Source organism: Coenobita brevimanus, chromosome 31 (assembly GCF_032717465.1).
Source record: "Coenobita brevimanus isolate Jiangsu-jjx chromosome 31, ASM3271746v2, whole genome shotgun sequence".
NCBI classification, from domain to species: domain Eukaryota; kingdom Metazoa; phylum Arthropoda; class Malacostraca; order Decapoda; family Coenobitidae; genus Coenobita; species Coenobita brevimanus.
The window spans coordinates 24,181,014-24,207,234 of NC_136984.1; the positions used below are offsets into that span (position 1 = coordinate 24,181,014).

At 42.7% G+C, this 26,221-nt stretch overlaps 1 pseudogene; it reads right to left on the minus strand.

Moving 5' to 3' along the window:
* Positions 1–23,593: 23,593 nt before the first annotated feature.
* LOC145395526 (apolipoprotein D-like) lies at positions 23,594–25,231 on the minus strand (annotated as a pseudogene).
* Between the last annotated feature and the right edge of the window lie 990 nt (positions 25,232–26,221).

Here is a 26,221-nt window from a genome sequence, read left to right on the forward strand (position 1 = left end):
GAGATTTTCGATTCGCCCACGTACCCAAGCCTCCCCGACCTGCCGCCAGGCGGGCAGCGTCCTAGACCCCGCGTGACCCGCGCTCGCCCTTGTCTCGGTCACTCACCTGCTAGCAGTGACCCAGGTCAGACATGGTGCGGAAAGGTCTCTCAGACGAGGAAATTGCATCCGCCCTGGAAGCCTTCACTGGAGATAGTGATTCTCCACTCGACGATGATGTGGTAGATCGAGATTACATCCAGCCAGAGGAAGAAATAAGTAGCAGTGATGAGGAGGTCCCTTCGCCCCGAAAAACGCGGTATGTGACATACCGTAAGGCAAGGGAAGGCCAGCCTGCTCTCCAACCACGTGCACGGCTATCTCTCCATCCCGAAACTGATGAGGATGAGGATGAGGACGATGAGGATGACGGCGGCATAGGACGTGATATCGCTGCGTGGTTGGGAAAAGAAAAAAATATCACCACGAGGATCAGAAGGTGGGGCGAGAAGACATATAAGGTATGGTGAAAGTCTTTTGTCTGGGGAAGTGGAAAGTGGTGTGGTGGGATTGCTGGGTGAAAGGGAAAGTGTTGTGGTGGCAGCACGGGGTGAAAGTGAGAGTGGTGTGGGGGTAGTGCGGGGTGAAGGGGCAAGTGGTGTGAGGGAGGCAGCACTAGCACGTGGTGCACGTAGGCCTAGGGGAGAGGAGGTGGAGCCACTCCCCAGCACTTCTTTCGCCCCAGAATATTCCCAAACTTCCTCCCCACAGCCCCAGGATGTGGGGAAAGGAAAGAAAGGGAAGGGAAAGGGTAAAGGAAAAGGGAGAGGGAAGAGAAGTGCGAGTGATGAGAGGCGCCGCTCTCCACCTCCCCAACCTCCCCCACCACCCTCACCCTGACGAAGGGGACGATGGGGACGTGGCTGGAGACGGTGGTGTCACATGGAACTGGGAAGATGGGAGTAATTTTACTCCCATCATTCACCCTTTCACTGAGGAGTGGCGGTCTGGTTGCACGGCTCCAGGTGTGAATGCAGGTTCGTCTAGGGTGGATTTTTTCCACTTGTTCTTTGGTGAGGCGTTTGTGGGGTGCATAGTTGAACAGACTAATATCTTTTCACAATCACAGCGCCGTGAAAGTGAACGTTTGGGAACCACGAGCAGGCATTCCCAACAGTATGACTATCCCGTTACAATTTCAGAGATGTTCCTATTTTTGGCCCTGGTTCTCTTGATGGGTGTGGTAAGGAAAAACCAAATTCCTGCCTACTGGACAACTGACCCAATCATCCTCACACCTTTCTTTGGAAAGGTGATGAGTCGTAACCGATTTCAGTATATTCTCGGCCGCCTCCACTTTTTTGATGCAGAAGATCCAGCCAATGCATATAACACAGATAAAATGAGGAGAATTAGGCTGGTATTTGATCATTTACGGGAAATGTTCCGCTCCTCATTTTATCCCTACAGAGACCTCGTCATAGACGAGAGTATTGTGTTGTGGAGAGGCAATATTTCCTTTAGGCAGTACATACCCAGCAAGAGACACCGTTTCGGGTTCAAGATCTTTGTTATGTGTGACTGTAAGACTGGTTATGTGCAAGATATAGTCTTGTACACAGGCGCACAGACAGACATAACAGAAGATCGGAGTATAGGACTCTCTGGGGCCGTGGTGAAGACAATGATAGAAGAGTACCTTCATCGTGGTCATGTGTTGTACCTGGACAACTGGTACACTAGCCCTCTTCTCGCTAGGTTCCTCCACCAACACGACACCGGAGTCTGTGGTACAGTCAAGAGAAACCGTTACCATATGGTCAAGATAGGGAGGAAACTTGACAAGAACGAGGTGGTTTTCTTCCAGGCCAATAACATCCTTGCCACCCTGTGAAACCACAACAGGGAAGTTTGCCTCCTATCAACTGTTCACAGCCCCCTGATGTACCGCACAGACTCCGTGGATCACCGTAGCGAGAGGAGGCGCAACGTATGGAAACCCGAGTCTGTACTGGTCTATAATCTGAACATGAGGCAAGTTGATCAGTCAGACTCGATGATTTCAAGTGTTGACTGTGCCAGGACCACGATGAAGTAGTACAAGAAACTCTTTTTCCACTTGCTCAACATCACAGTCCTGAACGCCCACTACCTGCACGCAATGACCACCGGAGTATCCGAGTCCTTTGAGGGGTTTGTGAGGGAGCTGGCACGTGAAATAATCGCCAAGCATGCCCAGGACAGACCCACACACCGCACCCGCACCCCCACGGCTGCTCACACTCCTCTACGTCTTGCAGGACGCCACTATCCCAGTGCAATCCCTTCCGACCCAAACCATCGTAAACCCCAGCGTCGCTGCCATGTATATAAGCACTCGACAGTCAGACCATCCACTCAGAGAAAAGACACAAGGTACGAGTGTGTCGAGTGCAATGTTGCGTTGTGCCTTCAGTCTTGTTTCAAGGAGTATCATAATTTCCTACACTACTGAAACTGTGTGGGAAGGCGAAATGACGCTCATTATAATGGTAAGACCAGTCAGTAGGTGCTAAGTCAAATTTAAAGTTGAAACGGGTGTTATTTTTTCAGAAAAGTAATGTATAAGTTGAGAATTAGTGTAAGTTGAAAGAAATGATATCAAAACTACACCCACTGTGTAAATCTGCAAAAATATGACGCTCAGTATAACACTCTGGTCAGTAAATATGTGATAGCAAGGAAATAAAGTGGAAACGGGTGTAATGTTAGCATGAATAAAACGTATAAGTTGAACAATAGTGTAAGTTGTAATAATTGATGTCACGAGTACACCCACATTCTGGTCAGTAAGTATGTGATAGGAATTATATAAAGTGGAATTTGTTGTAACGTTAGTAGTAAGGTATTTTATAAGTTGAATACTAGTGTAAGATGAAACAAATGATATCGCGATAACACTCCCTGTGTAAGTACGCGCTAATATGACGCTCAGTTCCATCGTAAGTTCTGAAATTATGTGATATCAATTATATCAAGTGTAAACATGTGCAATGTTAGTGAAGAATTATTATATAAGTACAAAAATAGGTTGTAAGTTGAAATAGTTGTCATAGCAACTTCACCGTGTGTGTTATTATGCGCTGTTATTATGCTATATATTTACGTAAGGCCTGAAATAATCTCAAAACAGTTCTATAAAGTTGAAAAGTGTATAATAATATTAGAAAAGTATTATGTAAGTAGAAAAAACACAATACGAGTTGAAACAACAGTCACAGCGAGTTCACTCACTACGTAAATAATCGCTAACATTACGCTAAATGTTATCAAAAGGCCTGTGAATACGTAAAAACAGTTCAATAAAATGTAAAATGGTATAATGTTATTGTAGAAGTATTATGTAAGTAAAAAAAATGATATGTATCATGATTTTAGAATGTTAGCGATTCATCGTGACCAAGTTGCCCGATTTTGCTCGTTTCGCACGATGGTACAATGCTTATTTCTGCTCTATTTTTGTATAAAATCCATTATACTCTTTTATCACATGTTTTTATGTTTGTAATAAATACATATCTACTTACTTTCATTGGTTTCCCAGACTTATAATACCATAGAAAACGTTAGAGGCTCAGACCGCCTACGGAGAACACGGGGCCAGGTGGGACCAAGGCATACCTGGTTAGGGTAATTATGGACCCCGGGGAACAATTTCCTTGCCACTGACCATTGTTTCTGACCAAAAGCGAAAGTTTTAGCAAAAAAAAAAAAAAGGGTCGAAAAATGGTCGGGATTGGGGGGTACCAGTGGTCAAAAAGTGGTCGGGACGGGGCGGGTTAATCTTATAAACGAAAGTCAGCGCGGATTCAGGCAAGGACGATCCTGCCTCACAAACTTGTTGTCATTCTACTCGGAGGTCTATGAGGCAGTAGATAGCGATAAAGCTTACGATGTTATTTATCTGGACTTTAGTAAAGCTTTTGATAGGGTCCCACACGAAAGGTTAGTTAGAAAGGTTCGAGCACACGGTATAGACGGCGATATCTTAAAATGGATAGAATCCTGGCTGAAAGGACGAAAGCAGAGAGTATTAATAAATGGAACTAAGTCGGACTGGGGATTAGTAACTAGTGGTGTACCACAGGGTTCAGTACTCGGTCCCTTATTATTTATTATATGTATAAATGATCTAGACTTAGGAGTCAATAGCAGCATCAGCAACTTTGCCGACGATACAAAAATAGGGCGTATCATTAACTCGACTGACGATTGCCATAACTTACAAAAAGACCTCGATACATTGTCCAGATGGTCTAAAACTTGGCAAATGGAATTTAACATTGAAAAATGTAAAGTACTTAACGTAGGCAAGACCACTGGAGATACTAAATACAGCTTAGATAACAAAGAAATGAGCAAATCGGAATGCGAGAGAGATCTAGGAGTTACGATTAGTAACGACCTTAAACCAAGGCAACAGTGTATAAATGCGAGAAATAAAGCAAATAGGGTCCTAGGATTTATTTCGAGAAGCGTGAGCAATTGATCATCTAAAGTAATACTGAAACTTTATCTAGCATTAGTAAGGCCACATTTAGACTACGCAGTACAATTTTGGTGTCCTTACTATAGAATGGATATTAATTCGTTAGAAAATGTACAGAAAAGAATGACAAAAATGATACATGACGTCCGGAACCTGTCATATGAAGACAGACTGAAAAGACTAAGTCTGCATTCGCTAGAGAGGCGTAGAGTAAGAAAAGACTTAATTAAGGTGTTTAAGTGGATGAAGGGTATAAATAAGGGAGATATTAGCAAGGTACTTAAAGTGAGCATACAGGATAGAACTAGAAATAATGGTTTCAAACTAGAAAAATTCCGTTTCAGTAAGGAAATAGGTAGAAATTGGTTTGGTAATAGAGTAGTAGACGAATGGAATAAGCTACCTAGTAAAGTAGTTGCTGCCTCTTCCACTGAGAGTTTCAAGCATAGGCTAGATAAGCATATGACTAATAAGGGGTGGATATAGAAAAAAGAAAATCTTATAACTAATACTAATTCATAATTTTTCCTTTTCAGGTTACACTATGATAGTCTCTATTCTCCTTTCAAACTTTCCTATAAAATGTCCACGCCAGTTTTTCTATACTGCGTGGTGTTCTTTCTGACTTTTTCCTGCCGGCTTCGGCTGGAGGATTTGGAGGGCGGGGGAGAGCCTTCTTCTTTGCTATCCTTATCTCATTCTAGTAGTTCAGTTACTCTTCTAGGAGCTGCCTAGCATGGGCCAACCGGCCTACTGCAGTTATCCTCTCTTCTTATGCTCTTATGTTCAAACAAATGGTGTGGATGTATCATCTACGTCTTGGGACTGAATGTTATTCTTTTATTCTTTAGTTATCGATGGGCTTTATTCTTTATTCATTTCATATATCATGATGGAAATCGAAGAAATTTACTTATTTATGATATAAGCAACGATGTTTTAATGTGAAATGGTACAGCAACATGGTTTAAGATTGTACTTTTCAACCATAAACAATAACAAGTGCTCCTCTCGCCACCTGATTCAAGTGAACATGTGCTGTCTTCTCTCGCCAGCTGATTCATTGAACGCATTTCTCTCTTCCTAAGATAATTTTTTCTTGGGAAGACACACCATCCTTTCACATCATCGTCTTTTTTTCGGGTACAAGAAGTACAGTCAGCAACTGTACACGTATAAACAGGCATTATGTCACGATGGAGCTTCCTGGAGAAGGCTTGGCGGCTGAAACGTTTTTGTTCTTTGGAGGTTTCGCCACGCCACGTTTCGGGTAACGCACATTCGTCTTCACGCGATGTTGGTATTAATGATTACATTTTTCGATATGTAATATGTTGAACACTCTTTTCTGCATTTAGCACATGACTAATTAATAGTTTATAAGGCTAAATAATAATGCCTTCACACCATTGGTGCACCAAGATATCTATAAATATGTGATGAGTAGGCTCAGACCCGACTCGCATTAATGGGTGTTAGTGATTATTTTACTCGATTGATCTCAGTAAAACATATCTATAAAATTATGTAGTATGTGAAGGATGATTTCGTCGAGAAATGACGAAAGGTGCATCCGTATCCATGATGGAAGGGATTTTAGAACTTCTGTGACTATTTCGATTCCACAGAGTAGACCAACTTGTGGTACTGAAGTAGCTGGCGATCACCGGCAACTACTATTTAGTGACGGCAGAAATTAGGTGTTGGAATGTGGTCGGTGGGATGGTACAGAGGAGGCTCATTCACAAAATCCAAACACCGCACAGCATGCTTCTTTTTTATCTTTTGAGAGAGGCAAGTCCTCCTCTGGAATTACTGTGCCCCCCGTGGGCAGAGACCTGTCAACACTTTCACCTCTCATGGTGGTCGCTGGGTCCAGTGTTGCCAGGTCCGTGGGTGCTGTTGGCGCCCAATCCATCCCAAAAAGCGCAGACAGCAAAATGATACACACACACACACACCTCTCCTCCATCAATCTTGGGAGTGGTGAGAGCCAGTTATTTTTCTCTATTATTAACTCGTAGAGGTGTGTGTGTGTGTGTGTGTGTGTGTGTGTGTGTGTGTGTGTGTGTTGGTAGTATTAGTAGTAGTAGTAGGTGGCGGTCGGAATGTCAGACCAAAGAGTAGCGGGGTCAGGTGAGTGAGGGTCAGACGGCCGCGCCTGTTTAACATTAACAAGGAGGTCGCAGTTTCTCTCCGGGGAGGGGTAGGGGGATAACAGGATGAGTGGAGACAATGGACTTTAATCTGGATTAAAGGGAGAGAGATTTGCATAGAGTTACATAGATACACAGACCACACAGACCTTACGGTCCCTACGAGGTGGTCCGGCCTTAACCCTAATATAATGCATAGGAGCAGGAGAAAAGGATAGCACAGCAGAAGGCTCTCTCCCCCACCCTCCAAACTCTCCGGCATTTGCCGTACAGGAAACAAGAGGGGAAGTAATACCTTGCAGAAATGAAAAACCTGAAGGAATTTTATAGGATCGGCAGAGAGAGAGAGAGAGAGAGAGAGAGAGAGAGAGAGAGAGAGGCAGACAGACAGAGAGAGAGAGAAAGAGAAGGATAATACAGAAGGTATGAAGTGGCAGATGAGGCAAAGGGAGAGCTTTGCGTCGTCAGTAATTAGGGGAGCAGGCTTGTCACAGGGTTTTTAATATATGCAGTTATTAAATGATAATGTTCAATAATACTGATAGCATGGACAATGAATTGTCTTGCTAAAATCAAGCAATGATTACTTTATGCTGGCTTACTTCGCTCGATTCTCTAAAAACCAGATTTTATAAACTTTCTCAACAGTACACAGCAGAGACTAGTTCCTCACAGTTGCTGTTTATTGGTACTGTTAGCCTCTGGAGAAAGTGACTTCACCCCTGACAATAAATAACTAATACTATGAATGATATCAGGTTCTTGTTGATGCGTTAACTCCTAGAAGACACAACGGATTTTAAGCTTAACACAACAAGACTGGCCCAAGTACCACTTATGAATAGCAATGCGTTTATGCAAGCTAGGAGCTATAACTAGAATAAGCTTAATTATGGAGAAATGAAACACGAGTTTACATTACATTAAGCTCAAAGAAAGAGAACTGTTAAATTTATTGATTACAAAGGAATAAATTTAACGTTACCCCCTGTGGCGGGGGGGACACAACCTGGCCGCACTATGGGGTGGTACTACTACTCTGCGGCCAGGTTGTGTTAGGAAGAATACTGCCACCGTATTCCCTGCGTGTCGTAAAAGGCGACTAAAAGGGGCGGGGTGAGGGGACTAGGGACCCCCTCCTCTGTTTTGTAGTTCCTAAAAAGAGACAGGCCAGAGAAAGGGATGGGGGATGGAGTTATCCCCGTACCCTGAAGATTGGGTCTATGAATGTGCGTGGATGTAGTACGATTGAGGCTAAAAGGGAGGAGATTGGGAGAATGTTTGTGAGAAGAAAGTTGGATGTGTTAGCTTTGAGTGAAACGAAGATGAAAGGGAAGGGGGAATCTATGTTTGGAAGTGTGAATGGAAGATTGTCAGGTGTTGATAGAGGAAGGGCAAGAGAAGGTGTGGCCTTGTTAGTGAGTCCGGAAGTTCAGCAATGTGTGATTGAATGGAAGGAGGTGTCATCGAGACTGATGTGGGTGAAAGCGAAATTTGAACGTGAGTTGTGGGTGTTTGTGAGTGCATATGGGCCTGGTAGTGAAAGGGATGAACAAGAGAGGGAGTCTTTCTGGAATGATGTTGATGAGTGTCTGCAGAGTTTTGAAGCGAATGTGAATGTGGTAATGATGGGAGATCTGAATGCTAGAGTGGGAAATGTAGCAGTTGAAGGTGTAGTTGGTATGCATGGTGTGCCTGGAAGAAATGAAAATGGGGAACGAATGATAGCGATGTGTGTTGAGCGAGAGATGGTGATTGGGAATACGCTGTTTGAGAAGAAAGATATTTATAAGTATACATGGGTGAGACAGGAGGGTGGAAGGGTTGTTGATAGAGCCTTGATGGACTATGTGGTTGTGTCTAGGAATGTAATAGGAAGATTGTTGGATGTGAGAGTTCTGAGAGGGGAGGGTGGAGGTATGTCTGACCACTACCTGGTGGAGGGAAAGTTAAGAGTAGGAAAGAGATGGATGAGAGCTAGGAGGGTTAGGTGTGGCAGGGAGGTTTTGAAAGTGAGTGAGTTGGATAAAAGAGAGAAAAAGATAGAGTATCAGGAGAAATTGAAAGATGAGTGGAACGCAGTGAAAGATCGGGAAAATGGCAGCGTGGAGGAGGAATGGCAGTTGTTTAAGAGTGCTGTGGTGGGGCATGCAGAAGAGGTGTGTGGTGTGAGACGTGTGGGTGGTGGTGTAAGAAAAGGAAGTGAATGGTGGTGCGAGGAAGTAAGTATGGCTGTGGCAGAGAAGAGACGTGCATATGAAGTGTGGCTGCAGAGGAAGGATGAGATGTCATATGAAAGGTATAAGGAGAAGAGGAATAGAGCGAGAAGGGCTGTGCGTGATGCTAAAGTGGCAGCAGATGAGAGGTGGGGTAGGCGGCTGACAGAGAATTTTCAGCAGAATAAGAAAATGTTTTGGAAGGAGGTGAAAAGGGTGCGAAAGGGAGAGTCTGGGAAGGAAGAACGAGTAAAATCAGAGGATGGAAGGATGTTAATTGAGATGGATGCAGTAAGGAAGAGATGGGCAGAGTATTTTGAAAGATTGTTAAATGTAGAGGAGGAAAGGGTGGCTGAGATTGTGGCGGATGGAAGGGTGCAAGGAATAAATGTGTTGGGAGAGTTGAATGATTCTTTGATCACGAAGGAAGAAGTGGAGAAGGCAGTAAAGGAGATGAAAACAGGGAAAGCTGCAGGTATGGATGGGTGTGCTGTGGAATGCCTGAAGGGTGGTGGAGTGACTATTGTTGACTGGTTAGTAAGATTGTTGAATGTGTGCTTTGAGAAAGGTATGGTGCCAATTGACTGGGCAAGTGCTTGTGTGGTCCCGTTGTATAAAGGCAAGGGTGATAAGTATGAATGTACTAGCTTTAGGGGTATAAGTCTGTTGAGTGTTGTAGGTAAGGTGTATGGTAGAGTGTTAATTATGAGAGTTAGAGAGGGTACAGAGGGAGTGATTAGTGATGAGCAGTGTGGCTTTAGGAGAGGGAGGGGATGCGTTGATCAGGTGTTTGCTGTGAGACAAGTGTGTGAAAAGTATTTAGCGAAAGGCAAGGATGTGTTTTGGGCATTTATGGATTTAGAGAAAGCGTATGATAGAATTGATAGGGAGGCTTTGTGGACTGTTTTAAGATTGTATGGACTTGATGGTAGGTTACTAAAAGGGGTGAAAAGTTTTTATGTAAATAGTAGAGCGTGTGTAAGAGTGGGAAATGCTGTGAGTGATTGGTTTCCCGTGAGAGTGGGGCTGCGACAGGGATGTGTGATGTCGCCTTGGTTGTTTAATATTTACATGGATGGTGTTGTAAGGGAGGTGAATGCAAGAGTTTTAGGTGGTCTGAGTCTGGTAAATGTTGATGGAGGAGAGTGGAATCTGAAGCAGCTGCTGTTTGCAGATGATACTGCACTGGTGACTGATTCAGAGGAGAGATTGAGACAGTTGGTAGAGGAGTTTGGAAGGGTGTGTGAAAGGAGGAAATTGAAAGTAAATGAGAATAAGAGTAAAGTGATGAAGTGTACGAGGTTGATAGATGGTAGGGGGATGAATATAGTTTTGAATGGTGAGTTGCTTGAGGAGGTAGATTGTTTTAAATATCTAGGGTCACATGTTGCTGTGGATGGAAGAATAGATGCAGAAGTGAAGTTTAGAATAAATGAAGTAGGAAAGGTGCTGGGAGGAATGAAAAAAGTGTTTAAATGTCGTTCGCTTAGAATGGATGTAAAGAGAAGGCTGTATGAGGGTGTTGTGGTACCGACTGCATTATATGGGGCTGAAACATGGAATATGGGTGTAGCAGAGAGGAAAAGTTTGAATGTAATGGAGATGAGATGTCTGAGGAGTATGTGTGGAGTGACGCGTATGGATCGGGTGCGAAATGATGAAGTGCGAAGGAGAACTGGAGTTGTTCGGGAGATGGCTGGTAGAGTTGAGCAGAGGGTGTTGCAATGGTTTGGACATATGGAGAGAATGGATAATGAGCGATTGGTGAAAAAGATAACTAGATCTGATGTGAGAGGTGTAAGGCTGAGAGGAAGACCACGAATAGGATGGATGGACAGTGTGAAGAGAGCGCTGGATGCGAGAGGGATGTCTGTTGAGCAAGGAAGAGTGGCTGTGCGTGACAGAAATAAATGGAGAGAAATTGTGAATGAATAAGTGATGACGCAGCCCTGAGGGGATATTCTCCCGCATTTGGTCTGATCAGCTAGTCAAGTCAGGTGCGGGTAAGGGGATGGGTCTGTTATGATGTGGCAGGGGTAAACCAGTTCTGCTGTCGGGCCCTGCTGCGGATGTCACTGATTGCATTGCCCAGTTGACCCTTGTGCGGTGTGGTGCGGTGAGGATCTGTCCGTTCTCCCCTTTGGGGCTAAGATGCAAATGAATGTGTTTGAATGGATGAGTAAATGGAGAGTGAGTCGTCCTGTCTCGGCTACCTCCCTTTCCTTGGGGGAAGCAGCCTAGGTATATAGATAGATAGATAGACATTTCAAAGTGAATTCAAATAAAGAAATCGCACTCACTCACTCACTCAAAAGCTAAATTCTTACGCCCAGGAAAACAACATGCGGTGCAGCCGGCCGGCATGTGAGGGAACAGCACACTTAACTAAACTCGTAAGTCTAGGAAAACGAAAAGAAAATACTGGTCAAAGAGTGGACTAAGCAGTGACTGGGTGTCGTTACTGAGGAAGAACACTGTACTCGCTGTCTCTCACCAAATCAGCTATGTGGACGGTGGGAACTAGGTGTCGTTGAGGAAGGACACTGCCACACACAACCTACTTCTGTGACGCTCAAATCTTGACTGACTAACTCGTGGGAAAGAGGCAAGTGCTGTGGCCGCCTTACTAACGGCTAGAATGAGCGAAATACGCCCAAAATAAATCGCTCAGCGGAAGCGCTAATGTCTTGCACAGACGATCATTTATGACACATTGGAAAATTGTCTGGAGAACACTCCCGACCGAGTGAGTGGTTAACAGAATGATCAACTGGGAGTCCACTAGTGTTCGCGGTTTCCCACAAAAGCCAATGTCACTAGCCGACTCGTGACATTATGCCCCAAGAAAAGTTGAAATTTTTTCCCAGGGAAAAAATTTCAATACATACATATAAATCCTAACTCAGTCACACAAGATTAACACTGATGTGTGTGCGCTATCCTGCTACAGGAGAAAGTCGCAGTTAATAGTCGTTAATAGAAGCCAGCTTGAGGGAAAAACTCCGTGACGACAGTGAAAAATCCTGTACTCAGGTCAAACTGAGCGAAAAGTTCGCTACATTTACATTAACAACTAATTGTTATGTAACGTAATGTATGTAATACACGGTGTAGGTGTGACAGTTGTGGTGTAACTGTACATACATGTAAAATCACGTAATACAAATTTATAGTAAATAATGATGACGAGGCAGAAGAGAAGGGGCGGCAGCATGCGACAAGAACGACCAGCTGATCTGCACGGCAATGCTGCACCCACCAGCTGCACCTGCAAAAGGAATTAAGGTGGAGCATCAAAACTGTTATTTCTCTCTCTCTCTGCCTAGCAATCAGTACTTATGTCATTATTAACCAGGAAACGTAATTCTTGAATTCACAAATTGCTTAGAACCCTTATAGTTTACCAGTTAACGCATATTAACTAAGAAACGTGCCTGTTCTTGAATTACTCAAATCTCTTAGAATGGGCAGTTTACTAGTTAACCTAACATTATTAACCAGGAAACGTGCCAGTTCTTGAATTGCTCAAATTTCTTAGAATGGGCAGTTTACTAGTTAATCTAACTCTACACTTATGACTAATACAGGAAGCTGAGAATCGCTACGCAATCTCAGGCAGGTCACGTTTTAACACCCACCGTGGGTGTGAACACTCATGTGGATAATGTGCATTCTCCGGGAATCCTCAGAGAGGCCCACAGCTCGAGACGTTCCACAAGGTAATTCATACACAGCCTCGGACTGTCTCTGCAGTGTTTTCAAACGTCCCCCTTAACTTATGGTATACATGTATGTACAAGCCCTGGACATACTGTGTCCTGTAGGGCCAACAGGCGAGACGTCAGGTCTTACTGGTACACTAACTGGGAACCAGGCTGGTCCTTGGATTACTCAAATCTCTGAGGCCACCTATCTACGGAACCCAGCATACTACAGTTGCCCGTGTTAGTCAGCAGTTAGCAGGCGAGACATCAGGTCTGCACCTACGTTATCACTTCCCTTGATGTATCTCACAACAAGGTTAAAGTGCTGTAAATACAGTGTCCAGCGTGTCAATCTTGCATTAGCCGTCTTGGTCGTGCTAAGACTAGTGAGTGGCATATGATCAGTTTCCAAAGTGAATGGTGCCCCAAATAAATAATAATAATATTTTTTAACACCATCAACCATGGCCAAGAGCTCCTTCTCAACAGTACTACAATTCCTCTTGGCGAGTTTTAGCCTACGGCTATGGTATGCCACTGGGAAGATTCCACCTTCCAATTCCTGCATCAATACGGCACCTACTCCGTCTTGTGAAGCATCATTGCGCAGTACGAAAGGTTTGTTGGAATCAGGCAACTGCAAGATAGGCTCCTTGCACAACATGTTCTTAAGAGTGAGAAAAGATCTCTCTTGCGCTTCTCCCCATTCAGTGGTGTTTGAAGCATATTTCCGTAGCACCTCGTACAACGGTTGGGCAATGAGAGCAAAGTTGGGGATGAAACTCCTATAATATCCCACTAGGCCAAGGAATGCCCTAACATGTTTCTTGGTCACGGGTCTCGGGGCTTCTCTAACCTTCCTGATCTTGTCACCCTGACACCTGCAGTGATTGTTGCCAACAATATGTCCGAGGAACTCCACCTCACTGTGAGCAATCTTACATTTGCTAGGCTTCACAGTCATTTTGAAACTCTGGAGTCTACTGAAGACAATTTCCAAGAGTCTGAGGTGCTCCTCCAGCGTGGCGGAATGAATAAGGACATCATCAATGAACATCTCTACTCCTACAATACCATGGAGCACTTGTCTCATGGCACGATTGAATACTGCTGAGGAATTGGTAAGTCCAAATGTGAGGACTTGATACTGGTACAACCCCCTAGGAGTAGCAAAGGCAGTGAACTGACAGTTCTCGGGGTGAAGGGGAATCTGGAAGAATCCCTTTGCCAAGTCGAGCTTCGTATTAGCGCTGCTCTCACTCATGTTCACGTTGGATTCTATGCTCGTCACGAGCATCTTTCTCACGTTCCTGCTCGTAATTAAACCGTGAGAGGACATAGCTTTGAATTTTTTCTGGGTCAGTGTGGCCCATATCTTTAGCTTCCTGTACCATAGACACTGGTTGCCATGATGCTAGCTCAATCTAAATAACTAGCGACTCAGTACTGACTGCGATTTTTTTTTGCAAAGAGATGCGAATAATCAAAAATAAAGAATATAGGCACAGGTTAGTGGTGACCAGTTTTATCTAATTAAACTGGTAAAGAAAGAAAATTAAACAAACAACTAACTGTCAAAACTATTATGTAAATTAATAAAAATGAATCAATAATCACCAGTAAGGTAGTGCCTATAGATTTTAATGATAAATACCTAAATATGAGCGACTGAGTATTATCTCGTAAATAGTTTTAGAGCTAGGAGTTAATATCCTGGCGAAGTCGCCAATTGTCACGGGGTTTTGAATTTAATATATGCAGTTATTAAATGATAATGTTCAATAATACTGATAGCAGTGACAATGAATTGTCTTGCTAAAATCAAGCAATGATTACTTTATGCTGGCTTACTTCGCTCGATTCTCTAAAAACCAGATTTTATAAACTTTCTCAACAGTACACAGCAGAGACTAGTTCCTCACAATTGCTGTTTATTGGTACTGTTAGCCTCTGGAGAAAGTGACTTCACTCCTGACAATAAATAACTAATACTATGAATGATATCAGGTTCTTGTTGATGCGTTAACTCCTAGAAGGCACAACGGATTTTAAGCTTAACACAACAAGATTGGCCCAAGTACCAGTTATGAATAGCAATGCGTTTATGCAAGCTAGGAGCTATAACTAGAATAAGCTTAATTATGGAGAAATGAAACACGAGTTTACATTACATTAAGCTCAAAGAAAAATAACTGTTAAATTTATTGATTACAAAGGAATAAATTTAACGTTACATTTCAAAGTGAATTCAAATAAAGAGATCGCACTCACTCACTCACTCAAAAGCTAAATTCTTACGCCCAGGAAAACAACATGCGGCGCAGCCGACCGGCATGTGAGGGAACTGCACACTTAACTCTTAAGTCTAGGAAAACGAAAAGAAAATACTGGTCAAAGAGTGGACTAAGCGGTGACTGGGTGTCGTTACTGAGGAAGAACACTGCACTCGCTGTCTCTCGCCAAATCAGCTATGAGGACGGTGGGAACTAGGTGTCGTTGAGGAAGGACACTGCCACACAACCTACTTCTGTGACGCTCAAATCTTGACTGACTAACTCGTGGGAAAGAGGCAAGTGCTGTGGCCACCTTACTAACGGCTAGAATGAGCGAAATATGCCCAAAATAAATCGCTCAGCGGAAGCGCTAATGTCTTGCACAAAGACGATCATTTATGACACATTGGAAAATTGTCAAGAGAACACTCCCGACCGAGTGAGCGGTTAACTGAACGATAAACTGGGATTCCACTAGTGTTCGCGGTTTCCCACAAAAGCCAATGTCACTAGCCAACTCGTGACAAGGCTGGGTTGGGCAGGCTTGGTGAAGGGTGTGAGGGCTTCAGACAAAGAGGCAGATGTAGGGCAGGAACAGGGTGGTCATTATGACTCTGGTGCTAACAGTACTGCACATCAGTGATGGACATAGTACTGTAGTAGCAACATGTAGGGATGGATATAAGTTCGGTCGAAAACGCACAAACAAGAATGACAGAAATGATACATGATATTCAGAACTTTTCATATGAAGACAGACTAAGAAGATTATTTGCTTTCTCTCTCTCTCTCTCTCTCTCTCTCTGTCCTGGGGGATGATGTGTGTCACCCAGGGGAATTTTGTTGCTTTTATTAGTGACATATAAACTTATTGTTTCATTTCTTTATTTTTTATTATATCTAATTATTTTTACAAATATTTATTATTGGGGGCTGGGTGAGTTGCCATCCTGTCTGAGTCAAGGACACAAAGGAAAGTGAACCAAGTCGCTCTGGTCTGGCCGGGTTAGACTGGGACGGTGTGAGTGTTGCCGCTCAGGAGGGTTTTATATATATATAAATAAATATATATATATATATATATAGATATATATATATAGTCAAGGACACAAAGGAAAGTGAACCAAGTCGCTCTGGTCTGGCCGGGTTAGACTGGGACGGTGTGAGTGTTGCCGCTCAGGAGGGTTATATATATATATATATATATATATATATATATATATATATATATATATATATATATATATATATTTTACTAAACAATTGGCATATTTTTACTTATATTCCTGCACATTATCATATAATCATAATTGAGACATTATTAGCTACCCCAGAAATACGGAACAAGCCAATAAAAGTGACTACATTTTTTTTTTTTTATCAACACTGGAATATATTATGCCACGTTTCTGTATTGCCGTATAAATATTTTATGCATAATAAGTTTACTGTTCTTTCATATATTATAATACACATGTTAACATTGAACTCGTATGTGTTTATTTGTGCTGCCTTTTACATATATAACAGCCGTTTCACATCGCGGGTTTGGGAAACATAGCAACACTGGACAGAGGGTCGCGCCACACCCTAGCCGCCAGTTTACATTTGTCAGACCATACTACCACCACCACCGTCATCACCATCGCCACCACCACTACTACGCCTACCACCATCACTAGAACCACTGCTACTACTACTACTACTACACATGCCACATACATAACTCTTCTCGCGGACTAACACTTCTCCAGCATGAGGTTCGGTTCGTCCTGTCTACAACTCTCCCTCCGAGTTGACGCAAAGGCATATCATTATCATCATCATTATCAGTATCATCATTATCATCATCATGATCATCATCACCATCATCATCATCATCCATATCACCACCATTATCATTATCATCACCCTTTTCTTCCTTCTCCTCATCATCAGCATCATCATCATCATCATCATCTTCATCATCTTCATCATCCCCCTTCTCCTCCTGCTCCACCTTATCATCATCATCATCATCATCATCATCATCATCATCCTCTTCATCATCATGTTTTTCGCCTAAGGATGAGATGAAGTAGGATCAAGAAAATAATATACGTAAAAGGATGAAAAATAACAATCCAATAAATAAATAAGCAAATAAATAAATAGATAAATAAGAGTAGACATTTACTTATCAAAATTTATCTTAGTTTCTCATAAAGAACAAGTTTTCTCTAGTTTCGAATCCGTCTTCAACAAATTTTCTGAATGTATGTATGTATGTATGTATGTATATATGTATGCATGTGTATCTACTTATGTATGTGTACTTACGCAGTTGTATATGTATGTGTGTGTATGTAGGTGCATGTATATTTATGTGTATGTATGTGCATGTATATGTGTGTGTACGTATGTATGTGCATGTGTCTGTACGTATGTATTTATATGTGTGTATGTATGTGTCTCTGTAGCCTGTGTGTGCATTTGTTTATGTGTAGTTTTATGCTTTCGTGTGTATGTGCATATATATGTGTATGGATGTAAGCACGCTGTGTCTGTGTCTGTGTGTATGAGTTAATGTCTATGTAAATATAAACGTGTATGTGTGTTTGTGTGTATGTACTGTATGTGTTCTACTGTGGATGTACATGTGTTCATTTTTATGTATGTGCACGTGCATGTTTGTATGTGTGTATTTGCGTGTGTGTATTTGTATGTGCATATGTGTATTTGAGTTAATTTGCATGTCTGTATGTGTGTAAGTTTTTTTTTTTTTTTACGTGTCCGACTCTAGGCAAAGGCTTCAGGGCCTATTTCTCGGGGGCAGTGACCTATGCCAAGGCCCAGTAGTCCTCCTACACCTCCACATGTGTGTGTATGTGCATATCTGTATGTGTGAATGTGCATGTGTGTATGTGTGTGTATGTGCATTGTTACATAGCCTATGATTTCATCATCCTTTGTGTAATTTTAACGCACAGTATGCTGCATGTTTGATCATGAGCGTGTTCTGCCTCAGTCCCTCCCTTCTACCGTTATAGTAGAGTAAGTCGTCCTTTCTGTTGTTCAGTGTGGGATTTTCAGCTCTTTGTCCCCATGGCTTCATTTGCGCGTCCTTCTTACAAGTTGTATCAAGCTCTGCTGGCCCCTATATAATGAGCTCAGTCTCTGCATCATTGCCACTTAGATCTGCTCCTCATTTTGTTCACATCTCTGTCCTCCCCTGTACAGTTATTATTATTGTGAATTTCTCAGGAAGTCTCCAACCATCTAGCAGCTGTGTGATTTGAGTAGAAGTGATATTGCATTTTGTTCTTGTACTGTATAGCATAAGGTTAATTCTTAGGCCTGGAAAGTTTTTGTAAATTGTGTAGAATTCATTTTGTCAGCCCAGTGGTAATAATAGTTTGTATCGGTAATTATTTATCTTGCATTAACTGAGCATTACCCAGTGTTTTTCATTTCATCTGGGCTGACTTAGATAAATTTACTCATGCTAATTTCGTGTTAATAGAGGCTATTGCAGTTAACCATATATTTAACCTGTTTTTGCCATTACAGTATCCTTATGAGTCCTGAATGTTTTGTTGTTAGTTTGAGCATTAAACTTTAACTTGTAATTTTACCTAACTCTTTTGTTTTGAACCTGGAACTTTACGGGACAGTAGTGATTTTTTTCGTATCCTCACTTAAAGTGTACATTATCTTTCTCTGTTTCGTAACATAAATTTGGCGACCTCTTATCAGGATATTCAGGATATTATCATAAGGATATTGCTTGATATTTTGTGACTGTTACTTATTCATGATGTCTACTATTACTACACTTGATGAAGCCAAAGATTTTTTGTCAAATGTGCAAACAGTGTGTGATATAGAAAACAGAACAAAGAATGAACTTAAGCTCGTTGCTCAACAATTGGGAATTGCTGTTCGCTCTCATCATTCTAAAGATCAAATTGTTGACATGATTAATGAAAGCTTGTTTAATGTAACTCCTCCAAATGAGCAAACGCAGATTGAATTACCTAAGTTACAGCTAGCCCTGCAGGAGGCTCGTGTGAAGGAAGCTGAATTTCAAGCACGTGCTAAGGAGGCTGATGTTAAGGAGGCAAATGCTCGTATTCAAGAGGCACAGGTACAGGCTCAGGCACAAATTGAACTTGCTAGGATTCAGGCAGACCATGAGTATCGCATGAAACAAGGTGGAACTGGATCATCTAGCTCTTATGATTTTGATTTGGTTAAAAATGTTAAACTTGTCCCTCCTTTTAATGAATCTGATTTAACAAAGTATTTTCAGTTGTTTGAGAGGGTAGCTACAGGTTTTAATTGGCCCAAAAAGTATTGGCCAGTACTCCTTCAAACTGTTCTCACCGGTAAAGCTCAAGTAACTTATGCATCTTTGCCTCAGGATCAATCTGATAATTATGATGTAGTTAAGAGCTTGATTCTTAAGGCCTATGAGCTTGTTCCTGAAGCCTATAGAGTAAAATTTAGGACAACTTACAAGCAAGATAAGCAATCCCATGTTGAGTATGCAAAAATCAAAGAAGATCTGTTGGAGCAGTGGTTAAATTCTAAGAATGTGGATTCTGATTTTGGTAAATTTAAGCAGATGATTTTGCTGGAGGACTTCAAGAGGTGTATTTATAAAGATGTAAGCCTATATCTTGATGAGAAAAGAATAGATAAATTGTCTGATGCTGCAGTTTTAGCTGATGAATATGTTCTCAATCACAAGAGATATTCTAAAGAAAAAGGGAAAGCTGAGAGTAAGTACGTTGCCTCTACTCAGAGTACAGGTAACAGGAAAGAGAATAAAGGAGATGTTTCTCAGGAAGTAAATACCAGCTTCACCTCTAGATTTCAGAAAAGTAAATGTACTTATTGTAGTAAGCTTGGTCATACTACGGAGAAATGTTTCAGGAGACAGCGTGATGTGAACAAAAAGGAGTCTTTAAATATTCAGTCAATTGGTCTAGTGTCCACCCTTAAGAGTTCCCAGAATTCTTTAACTGAGTTAACTGAACCTGCTTTGAGGGGTAACTTAAATTCTCATGATGGAGCTCCTCTTTTGAGCAGTAACGTGGGTGACACTCTCAAGAGTTCATGTGCTAATTTCCTGTCTGATGGTTTTGTCAGTCCTCTGGACAGTAATGACAGGAAATCAGTTAAAATATATCGTGACACAGGTGCTTGCCAATCCCTTATGCTGACCAGTGTTCTAGGCTCTAATGTTAATTCCTCTGATGAAACAGTAATCTTACAAGGTGTAGGGAATAATTACTTCTCTGTCCCTCTGTGCAGAGTGAATTTAGAGTCTGGTTTTGTTAATGGTTCCGTTATGGTTGGGTTGGTTGAGACACTCCCAATGTCAGGTGTAACTTTCTTACTTGGAAATGATATTGGTGGAAGTCAAGTGTGTCCAGCTCCTCAGTTGTCTAGTGAGCCAGTGGCTGCGTCCCAGGATTGTGATGTCCCTGATGTGTTCCCTGCATGTGCTGTCACTAGGGCTAAGTCTAAAGTTACTGGTGATTTAGAGGATAATGATGATGATGATGTTATCCTAGCTGACACTTTTCTTGCTAATTTGGACCACTCACCAGATGAGGCAGTACCCCGTAGTGTTGATAATTTGTCTCGTCAAGAGTTGGTTGAGTTGCAGGTAGCTGACCCTGAGTTGAAAGGTCTAGCTAACTCTGCTTACAGTGAAGAAGAGTCAGCCGGTGCTTCTACTTGTTATTATGTAAAGTCAGGAGTACTTATGAGGAAGTGGAGACCCCCAACAGCATCAGCCGACTGTGAATGGGAGGTTGTACATCAAGTTGTCATCCCTCGTGTTTGTAGGCAGGATATCATTAGAGTGGCTCATGATTCCAGTTTGGCAGGACACCTTGGAGTCAGGAAGACTGTGGCACGCATTTTGAAACACTTCTACTGGCCATGTATCTTCAGGGATGTTTCCTGGTATTGTAAGTCTTGTCACACCTGTCAAGTTGTGGGGAAATGTAATCAGACCGAAAAGGTTGCACCTCTAGTTCCCATTCCTCCTTTTGAGGTGCCTTTCACCCGTGTGTTGGTGGATATTGTGGGCCCTCTTCCTAAGACTTCTTCAGGATTTTCTTATGTGTTGACCCTGATTGATATGGCTACTCGTTATCCTGAAGCCATTCCACTTAGAAATATCTCAGCAAAGAACGTGGTTAAGGAAATGCTAGGGTTCTTCACAAAGTTTGGTCTGCCCAAGGACGTACAGTCAGACCGGGGAAGTAATTTCATGTCAAATGTTTTCAAGCAGTCTCTGAAAGAGTTGGGCATCTCCCAGATCACGTCTTCAGCTTACCATCCCCAGACCCAAGGAGCGTTGGAGAGATATCATCAAACACTCAAATCAATGCTCAAGAAATACTGTTTGGAACATCAGAAAGACTGGGATAAAGGTCTTCCATTCGTTGTATTTGCCGCAAGAGAATCTCCAAATGAATCACTGGGCTTCTCACCTTTTGAACTACTGTTTGGCCATGAAGTAAGAGGACCCCTTAAGTTACTCAAGGAATGCTGGCTGTCGGAGGAAGATGACGTCAACCTGCTGGAGTATGTGATGAAGTTCAAAGAACGGCTGTCCACTGCTTTACAACTGGCGAGAGAGAATTTAGGAGCTGCTCAGGAGAAGATGAAGACTTGGTATGATAAGAAGTCCAGGTTACGCCACTTTCAGCCAGGAGATCAGGTTTTGATTCTGCTACCAGTTCATGGGCAACCTCTTCAAGCCAAGTTTAGTGGTCCTTATTTCGTGGAGAAGAAACTCAGTGATGTCAACTATGTCATCGCCACACCAGATCGTAGAAAGAACAAGCAACTATGTCACATCAACATGCTAAAGTTATATCACAGGCGGGACGAAAATAATCCAGTCTGCACTGTAGCTGTTCCACCCGAGTCTGCAAGTGAAGCTCTCCCATGCAGCATGAGCCTGAGTGATAGTTTGGGGAAGAATCCTGATATCATGAATGATCTCCAGACTAAGCTTTCTCATCTACCTCCCGAGGAAAGGCAGGAGTTTTCGGCATTACTGCAGGAGTACCCGCAAGTGTTCCGTGCCACTCCAGGAAGAACTACTGTGTTGATGCATGATGTCGATGTTGGAGACGCAAAGCCAATTAAACTGCCTCCTTACCGTGTGAACCCGGTGAAAGTTCCTCTCATCCAGAAGGAGCTTGGTTACCTTTTGGACCACAAGATGATTGAGCCCTGTCAGAGCGAGTGGAGTTCTCCTGTCACTCTAGTCCCTAAGCCAGGGGGGTCACAGCGGCTTTGCATTGACTACAGACGTGTTCATCAGATAACCAAAACAGACACTTACCCTCTCCCTCGCGTGGAAGATTGCATAGACAAGATCGGAAAGGCTAAGTACATAAGTAAGTTTGATTTGTTAAAGGGATACTGGCAAGTACCTATGACTGAACGTGCTAGGGAGATCTCATGTTTTGTAACACTAGGAAAGACTTTTGCATGTTCTGTAATGCCATATACAGATTGTTTTAGAGTAATAAGAAATTTCCTTTGTAAATTTCTTTATTCTTTGTGGGGAGGTGTTACATAGCCTATGATTTCATCATCCTTTGTGTAATTTTAACGCACAGTATGCTGCATGTTTGATCACGAGCGTGTTCTGCCTCAGTCCCTCCCTTCTACCGTTATAGTAGAGTAAGTCGTCCTTTCTGTTGTTCAGTGCGGGATTTTCAGCTCTTTGTCCCCATGGTTTCATTTGCGCGTCCTTCTTACAAGTTTTATCAAGCTCTGCTGGCCCCTATATAATGAGCTCAGTCTCTGCATCATTGCCACTTAGATCTGCTTCTCATTTTGTTCACATCTCTGTCCTCCCCTGTACAGTTATTATTATTGTGAATTTCTCAGGAAGTCTCCAACCATCTAGCAGCTGTGTGATTTGAGTAGAAGTGTTATTGCATTTTGTTCTTGTACTGTATAGCATAAGGTTAATTCTTAGGCCTGGAAAGTTTTTGTAAATTGTGTAGAATTCATTTTATCAGCCCAGTGGTAATAATAGTTTGTATCTGTAATTATTTATCTTGCATTAACTGAGCATTACCCAGTGTTTTTCATTTCATCTGGGCTGACTTAGATAAATTTACTCATGATAATTTCGTGTTAATAGAGGCTATTGCAGTTAACCATATATTTAACCTGTTTTTGCCATTACATTATCCTTATGAGTCCTGAATGTTTTGTTGTTAGTTTGAGCATTAAACTTTAACTTGTAATTTTACCTAACTCTTTTGTTTTGAACCTGGAACTTTACGGGACAGTAGTGATTTTTTTAGTATCCTCACTTAAAGTGTACATTATCTTTCTCTGTTTCGGAACAGCATGTATGTATGCCAGTCCAGTTCTAAATCTAATCCTAAGCAGTGCCAAACCAACAAACAACAAAAACAAAAGCAACAACATAACCCTAACAAAGCAACGACAACCACCCTAACTCAGCCAAACAAACACATCTATTAGCTCTAAATTTATCTATCGTAGCTCAGGTGTGGAGAACCTTTAATTGGCTCACTAATTACACAGGTGAGATAAACACAGGTAAAGTAAAAACAAAAAAGTGGATTTTTGAAGGACAAGATCAACATAAGAGGATGGACGGCAAATACTCCTCTCTGGGTACACACACACACACACACACACACACACACACACACACACACACACACACACACACACACACTCAGTAATGCTTATAACAAGACGTATCCTGTTTCTCCAGGAATTTGACATCTATACCCAAGGAGATAAGGGTAGTTTTCGCCTCCCCGATGACGTGGTAGGGGGGGTGGGGGCTCCGGGTCAGAATCCAAACATTTCCTGTTGAGATGAGGTTAGGTTAGATCAGATTGGGTTGGTTTGGGTTGATTTGGGTAGACTGAGTTTGATTTAGATAAGTTTGGGGCTTACATCTCTCCTGCCCTAACAACCCTTCTCTGCTCTCTCCTACCCTACCCCAACTTAGCCTACCTTACCCTAGCCTACCCCTAGCCTGCCTTACACTGACCTACTCAACCCTAGCTTTCCATCCCCTACCCTATCCTACCCTATCCAATCTTCTCCTTCCCTATCCATCCCTTACACACACACATCCCTTCAACCATTACCCTACCCTACCCTGCCATTTCTTCTTCTTTCCTCCCTTCCCTTACCCTTCTCTTCCCATTCCTTCCTCTCTCACATCCTCTCCCTATTTCCCCTTCTCTTCCCTCCCATAGCTTACTATACCCAACTCACTATACCGTTTCACTCTTACTTGGCCCAGATTTCCGTCCTGCAGCTTATTTCACGTAGCTCGGTGACAGAAGACGACAATGCTGTGACTCAACATCGTATGGCACTTCTTCGTGACAAGCATTGGCTTTTAGTATAACTCCATTGCAACAACTCAGCATTAAGGACCGAGTGAATTGAATATTAGTCCAAGTAATCGAATAGCACCCACGTCAATAACTATTGAAAAATAAACAATAAAGCAAGAATAACGAATAGACTCACTAGTATGTCCGATGGGCTTAGGGACACAGATATACTCGAGTGTCCACGAGTCGTAATCGGTGGCTAATACTTGATATTCGTTCTCAAAGACAGGCACTCTGGGAAGGGTGAAAGTCAGGAAGTTGGGGGCAGAGTAGGGCCTCTTAGCAGTCACGTCTCCGGTAAGCTCTGTGGTGCGATTCTGGCTGGGAGTATGAGGGCTTGGAGTCATCTTTTTGCTTTACACACACACACACACACACACACACACACACACACACACACACACACGCACGCACGCGCACACACACACACACACACACACACACACACACACACACACACACACACACACACACCACACGCACGCACGCGCGCGCGAATAAAAATGAGAAAGTTTGGTTCATATATTATTTGGGAGGAATTATACCTTTGTTTTTGCTTCACACACACACACACACACACACACACACACACACACACACACACACACACACACACACACACACACTTACCTACTGGCACACACCTACTTACAAAATGTCCCAATAATCGCCCCTGTTAGATATCTTGCCCGTCTTGTCATCCTTCATGTAAGTGTAACTAAAGCACCGTCCCACCTCTTGGAACCCGACGAAATACCTCTCCTGCTCGAACCATCTCCCCAGGTACTGAAGAAGACGTAGGTAGGTAAGCACCGAAGAACGCTAAGACGTAGGTAGGTACTGCCATCATCATCATCATCATCATCATCATCATCACTCACCCTCTCCCAATCGAAGTCCTTGATAATGGGTGTTATAGGACAGTCGCCCCTGAAGTACACTTGCCCCTTAACTCCCATCATCATCATCATCACCATCATCATCATCGTTGTCGTCGTGTCCATCTTGACAAATCTACACCTGGTGGGAGAAGAAACCCGGACCATTAAACCAGTCTCAGAATAAATCGCAATGGAAAAGGCGCTACGAAGCCTCTTAATTATACGGTAATTCGGTCCGACGGTTATAAAATGGTAACACAGGGAAAGTTACATAGAGGAATTTAACGACTGTGGTAGTGTGAGGTTACAGGTGGTTTGTGTGTGTGTGTGTGTGTGTGTGTGTGTGTGTGTGTGAGAGAGAGAGAGAGAGAGAGAGAGAGAGAGAGGGGGGGGGGACTGGACCATATGTTCAGTAACTGATCAAATTGCGATACTTCTTTCCACGCTGCCTGTCCTCGTAACCACACCACACCTATCCATACCACACTCCACCCCATCCACACCCACCACACCACCACACCACCCTTAAACCCACACACGCATACACACAGCACTCCACCCCATCCACACCCACCCCTCCCCCACCATCCGCCCATCGGTGAAGTTGTGCTCAGGTGAATGATTAACTGGCTTCCGAAAAAGGGTTGTAATTAACAGGTAAAGTAGTAGTAGTAGCCGTAGTAGTAGTAGTAGTAGTAGTAGTAGTAGTAGTAGCAATAGTAGTAATCGTAATAGTAGTCGTAGTAGTAGTAGTAGTAGTAGTAATCGTAATAGTAGTCGTAGTAGTAGTAGTAGTAGCAACAGTAGTAATAGTAGTTGTAGTAGTAGTAGTTTTAGTAGTAGTAGGAGTGTTGAGGGACGTTTGTTTAACCGGGCAGGGGAACCACCCAGTAATATCAGTGCCACAACGTGAAGGCCTCCCTCTCTAGCCCCAGGTGCGAGTATGATGATGATGATGATGATGATGACGATGATGGCCATGATGATGATGATGATGACGATGATGATGATGATGATGATGATGTAAATGAAAATGAGGTTCAGAGGACACAGAGAGATGAGAAAGTG